The 6,850-nt window shown below is 34.6% G+C and overlaps 1 pseudogene; it reads left to right on the forward strand.

The window, feature by feature from the left end:
- The first annotated feature begins 1,256 nt into the window (after window positions 1–1,256).
- On the forward strand, window positions 1,257–4,694 carry LOC120245412 (annotated as a pseudogene).
- Window positions 4,695–6,850: the final 2,156 nt, after the last annotated feature.

A 6,850-nucleotide genomic window follows, 5' to 3' on the forward strand; every position in this document is an offset into this window, starting at 1 on the left:
TCTCAGCCGTTCCCGTGGAGAATCTTTGAACAGTTGAGCTGAATGAAAGGAGTCTTAATAGTGACATCAATCTGGGTTTCCAAATGTGCTGGATTGCATACAAGAGGTCCATCATTTATATTCTATAATACAAGAATATTGTATTTTAGCTTATGTCATAAAAATCTTGCAGTATCTAATAATTACTTGATTATTTTTATTACTCATTGTTTTCAACTTTATAATATCACTCAAGCATACTTTTACAAACCAGCTGAGTTATTTTACGTTTGAAGAGCATATTTTAGTGTTTCATCACAGAAATGTTGGGGTTTTCCAACAGTATAGTCTATGTTCTATTTTTCATCTTATAATGAAGCTTTTTGTTTTTAAAGTACACTTCATTCCCAACATTGGGCTTGAACTCATGATCCCATCAAGAGTCATATGCTCTGCGACTGAGCCAGCCAGATTCTCTGTGAATGAGGAATTAATTTTTAATAATGTCTGTTTCCTATGTAATTTTGCTAAGACAGGTACATATGAAATTCATGAGATTACTGAATTTTAAAATTAGATCACAAACTAAATGTTCTCTACTCTAATTGTTCCCCTCTAATCCAGAAGATATATGTCAAGTCTCCTCTTAAACAATTCCTCAAAAAGAGTATTCACTACTTAAAAGAAAGTGTATTTCACTATTTGGGCAACTTTACTTGTTAGAAATATTCATTTTTTATTGACTCAAGTATGTTTTGCCTACAGATTTAACCTATTCTAGTTTTTGTTCTGAAGAAACTCAAATCTAGTAAGGCATGTCACTTACCTTTCAAACTTGTGAGACTTTCCAGAAATTAGATTGAAAGGGAAACTGTATCATCTCTGAGAACATTTGAATTCTAAGGTTCTTTGACTCTCTAATCTAGAATAGAAAGTTTCTGATAAACTACTTGCCACTAACCTCCCTCCTCTTCTTGCCTGTAACAGACGTTGTTATATTATCCCCTCTCCTGAAGAATATAAACATAGTCTGAGACATTTTCCAAGTAGCTATCAATGAAAACACCAGCAATTTGTCAGAATGGAATGTGAATTGAAACCAATTTATGTCCTCAGTTTAGGAAAATGAAGTGCCTAATTCCATTTATGCTTTCCTTCCTTTCCTTGGTAATATTTCTTGAATATTTTTGGGTTTCTTCAGTTTGAACAGTCAGTTCCTTAGAAGCCACCTGAGAGTGTGGAAGAAATTCCACTGTCTTATTTTTCTCGCCAACACAATGCAGCCTGGATTGTTGGATTGCCCGGTGGAGACCAAAAAAGGGTACTTGGTAATATTTAAGCCCTATTTCACTAAGTGCTGGTTTCTTTAAAGTTAAACCCTTGATAACAATATTACCCTGAAAATGAGTTATACTTAGCCTCCCTTTCTCCTTCCAAGTACAATAAAAAATAGGGAATGATAGTATCTATTCTTTCACAATTTCTCATAGTTGCTTTTAGTATAGTAAATAATAACAATAACTAATATTTATTGAATATATAATATATGCTAGACTCTAATATATCTACATTAATATATAGTTACCAATGCCATGAAAAATGTAGTATTATTATCCTAAAATGTAAAGTGAAGAGGTAAAATAGTTCAACAGCTAACTAAAGTGTATAGAAACCAGAATTCAAAAATTCTGGCTTTAACTGTGTACTATACTGTCTCTCTGTTTAATACTGCTTACTTAATCATAACCAGTGCTTAGACTATTACAACACTAGCCCACTGTGTTACATGTTCTCATAAAAAGTCCCTTCTAGTCTTTAAGATATTCTGAATGGTATGAATTCATTGAAAGAGGACTTTTCTTCATCTTTTAAATAATGGTTCAGTTTATATGCTCTCTTAAAGCATTTCCATTTCTATGAACTATGGCTTGTGTGTTTTATAATTTTTATACTGTGTGTTTCATATTTGAGCTGAAATTTTAACAAAATAGAGTTCCCTTGTTATTCAGACTTTTTTGTTTTTAATTAGCCAAATATATTTTAAGCACTATAAACTGAAATGCTGGTTGTAAAACAATACATGTTAAATACAAATATAGGTTTCTGTGTTTCTCTATGAAAGAAAAAATAGTATATATGTAATTGTAAATATATTCTATATGACAAAATATAGCAATATATAGCTAAACACACAAACACACACACATTCACACACATACACACATGCATATCTATTCCCAGTGGCTCAGATCATGTGATTACAGAATAGCCAAGATGATTTAGATGCCTAAAACTGGATGTTGGCACAGTTTTTCATCCCTACAACCTTGTACAATATTGTCTCTTCACAGAAAAATTCCTGTTCTACCACTTATTTTTTTATTGGACTCATTAATTCATTTACTATTTTCCTCTATTCTCAAGTGACTCATTTGTGAAATAAAACAGATATACTAGACTGCTAATACTATTGATTTGAATATACAGCAGCACTTTCATAAAGATTACATAGGAAAATGTTTCACTTAACTTTGAAGTGAATCACAGTAAAGTGGCATATTTATTTATGGCTTCATGGACTTCATGGCTTTATTTTGAATGTTTTATATACTACCATGACTGCAGGGGTAGTGTGAATTAATGAAGAAACAACCAGAATTGTTGAAGAACTTTGGGGAGGGGCGGGGCGGGGAAGCACTCTCTCGTTATCAAGACATGATCAAATGTAAAGACATGAGTTAATTAGTTTAGTTAAAATTATTTGTGAATTTTCTTGTCACATTTGTTACCTTTAAAAATTAATCAATCTCACAACATTAATGAGGAATTAATAAACCTAAAGACCATAAAAGGATTACTGGAAAGGATCGAATATAAAGACCAACACACGTCTCAGATGGAAGCTGTCTGAAAGCTTTCAAAAAATCTTTCTGTGATTGAGACGCCTGGGTGGCTTAGTCGGTTAAGCGTCCGACTTTCGCTTAGGTCATGATCTCGTGGTTTGTGGGTTCGAGCCCCGCGTCGGGCTCTGTGCTGACTGCCAGCTCAGAGCTTGGATCCCGTTTCAGGGTCTGTATCTTCCTCTCTCTCTGATCCTCCCCTGCTCACGGTCTCTCTCTCTCTCCCTCCTAGGAAAAAAAAAATTAAAAAAAAAAATCTTTCCGTGATAATTTGTGGCTTTTATTTATTCGTGGCAGAATCCATGTTCATCTCTTGACCTTATTTTCTAGACCTGTATTTTCCGACAGTCTCTGAAATCTCCATTATTAAGTTTTTGAACTCGAGGAACATGTTGGAAGGAAGAATTTTTACTTCTCAAATATTGTTATGGTCAGCCTTTACGCTAGTTTCTAACATTGAGCAAAAGGAGATTCTGCCAAGCTTGAATCATCAGCTCCTATTTCTGGGGTGTTGTTTCTATGGCTTGGCATTTAATATATTATGCCAATGTTCCTTGTCAGAATTAATTTTGGCAAAAGACCATCATTATACTAACTGAATCTCCAGTTACAGAATAATGTAGCACATTTGCTTTTCTAAATGTTCCCAATTAAAATATTAAAAGTATAACTATTGGATTATGGAAATTTCCTTAATAAAACATCTATGAGAGACAGAAAAACTAAGTTTTACTTGTTTGTACATTTAAGAAACAGATTATTAAGCTTTTAGAATGCAGGAAGCTCTTTTATCTAAGAAAAAAACAGTAGATAATGTTTCTCCTTTCTCTTACTTTCAACCTATAAATAAAGTGAGGTAACATAATTCATAACATTATTGTTCCTACTCTAGAAGTTTACAATTTGTATTTATTAACTAAATTTCAATAAAAAATAAACAGCCAGTTTATCTGGGTTCTTTCAAAACTATACCCAATTAAGGACAAATATGTTAAGGGACACCTACCTGGGAGGCTCAGTAGTTAAGCAGCATAGAGCATGGAGCCTGCTTAGGATTCTGTGTCTCTGTCTCTCTCTCTACTCCACCCTCACTTTCTCTCTCTCTCTCTCTCTCTCTTTCTCTCTGTCAAAAATGAATAAATGTTAGAAAAAAATGGGGCTCAGTCAGTTAATCCTCTGACTTTGGCTCAGGTCATGATCTCACTGTTTGTGAATTCAAGCTAGCATCAGGCCCTATGCTGACAGCTCAGAGCCTGGAGCCTGCTTCAGATTCTGTCTCCCTCTCTCTCTGCCCCTCCCTTACTCACACTCTGTCTCTCTCTGTCTCAAAAATACTGTTCACTCCCAAACCTTAACATTTCACATCAGTGACCATGAGATCTCTGTGGCTGCTCAGAGAGCAGCCTTCACATGTGGCCTGCTCTGGGCCCTTTGTGCTCTAGGTACCAGAGCTGAGGAGCCAGGGGTAAAAGTTCTCCCATCCCAGCAGCATGGGCCTGGATAAGAACACAGTGCATGACCAAGGGCATATCATGAAGTATCTAGAAGGTTTCATCAACACACCAGAGGTGGAGATGTTCCCATAGGCACTGCAGCTACATTATTCCAAACTGCATGATTATGACAGCAATAATTTGCTTGACAGCCTACAACTTTCCACAGCCATCGCTCGCATCCATGAGGAAGAAAATGAACAAGCACCACCAGTGCTTGAAGCTTGAACTGATTAACTTAATAGATGGTGTTTTGAGAGAGGATCATAAGAACAATGACGAATCTATTGACTGTGCTGAATTTGCCAAATCACTGCAGTAGACATTGCTTGGCCATCTAGTTATATGCAAATGTGACCCATTATAATGTAACTGAACACTTTAGGTAATGCAAAATACATTTCCAACTACTGCTACTGTATTGTGGTAAAAACCTGTAGCAGTTTGTTACACTGGGTTAAGAAAGAGAAATCAAGAGAAATAAAAGAGAAATGGGACATATAGTCCCTGAATACTGTTAAATCTCTTATTGGACAATTGCTTGATTAATGAATCCTTTTAAGCCTATTGGATAATTGGAGTGGAGTACTCAGGAACTTGACTGTGGAATACGACTAGTCTCTTGGTTTTCATTCACACTACCTGAAAATCAAGACAAGCTTTGTCAAGTGCACACATTTTCAGTAACAGTAAAGAAATGGCATGGATGCCAGATGTTTCCCTTGTGTCCTTTATCTTCAGATATATGTGGCCAGTATTCTGGAAAGTTACTCTGATCTGAATGATAACTTGCCCTGGGCAAGTGAGTATTAGGCTATTTCAAAGCCACAGCATAAGGAGAATGCCAGATAGTAAGTTCAGATAGCCATAGAGTCTAAGATTCTGTATCTTCTGGCACTTTGGAAATAATATACCACTGACCTAAGTGATCAACATTATTTTACTTTTTCAGTATTTAATAAAACTGCCACATCCTTATACCTTATTTATGTCTTTCTGAACTTTGGGGAGACCTTGAATTTTAGAAAGTTTGAGTCTAACCATTAGAAAATGTTTCAGCTTTCTCAATATTTATATTTAAACCTTATTTCTAGGGCTTGTTTTTGTGGTTTAGAAACTATTAGAAATGTAAGGACTTTGTCCTTCCTCCTCAGTGCAGGAGGCCAAGGCCGGGGGTGGGGTGGGGGTGGGGGCGTGTAAATCTACTAGCTGGTCTTACTAAAGTGAGGAGGAAAAGGTCACCAAGACCTGTGATTAACCTGATGCAAGCTGCATTTAGAGGGAATGGCATTTTAATTATCTCCTCAAATTTAAATATGTGAATTATTTTAGATCAGGAAAGATTAGGAAAAGCTTAAAAAGTCTTAACAGTGCAAATCTCAATAATGGTTGAAAATGAGAATCATTTGTAATTTGGTTTCTTGAATGTGGTAGACATGATATAATAAAAAATCTGAAATGATTGTTGAATGGGGAAGAAACACTGTATAGAACTTTCTGTAAGATATATAGAGACATATTAAAATATTCTTATAAGAAAACATGTATTTATAAAAATGGTTTCCTGTGTCAAGAATTTTTGCTGTTGGAGCTGAATTGTAAAGTATTCTTGTAATATCTAGTTATTTTGAAAGGTTTTCATTTCTCACTTGTTAATGTGGAAAACAAAGCTATCTATATTCTCTTATTTTTCATTTAGGAAAATTTTATTTTCAACATAGAAATTGTAATTCTTTAAAATTTTTTTAACTTTTATTCATTTTTGAGAGATAGCAACAGAGCATGAGTGGGGGTGGGGCAGACACACACACACACACACACACAGAATCTGAGCAGGGCTCGAACCCGCAAACTGGGAGACCATGACCTGAGCCAAAGTCAGATGCTTAACCGACTGAGCCACCCATCTACCCCTAGAAATTGTAATTCTTAATGATATTTATTATTTTTATTTTATATTCTGGGGATAGAATAGATTTTCTTTAAGTGTAGAAAGTGTATTGTCAAAATACAAATAAGGTAAGCTCTCCGACCATTAGTCATCTCTGCACCATTTCCTTAATCTAAATCACGGTTAAATGAAAAATCTCAACTGGAAACTAAGTTAAGCAAGTTTTCTAATAGCAACATGTTATGCTAACATGGGTATGGTACACTGATTCTAATTATCCAGAGTAGTAATATAATGTAAAGAATTAAAAACTTACTCTGTAGTAGTATAATATAAAAAAAATTAAGAGCTTGGGTATCTTTAGACAGAACTTTTTCTTACAGAAATATTTAGAGAAGGTATGAGTCTTTAATATCTAATTTACAATGGTAGCCAATTATTTACAGGAATATTCATGAAATTCATGGAGAGAAAAACAAAGTTATATATTGTCCAAAATAGTTTAAAAATATTGCTTCTCATATATTGATGACATAATAATAATATTCAAGAAATGTAAAAGCCTTTTAGATATACATTCTGCAAAC

This window comes from Hyaena hyaena, unplaced genomic scaffold (genome assembly GCF_003009895.1).
Source record: "Hyaena hyaena isolate Hyena2069 unplaced genomic scaffold, ASM300989v1 scaffold_415, whole genome shotgun sequence".
Taxonomy (NCBI): domain Eukaryota; kingdom Metazoa; phylum Chordata; class Mammalia; order Carnivora; family Hyaenidae; genus Hyaena; species Hyaena hyaena.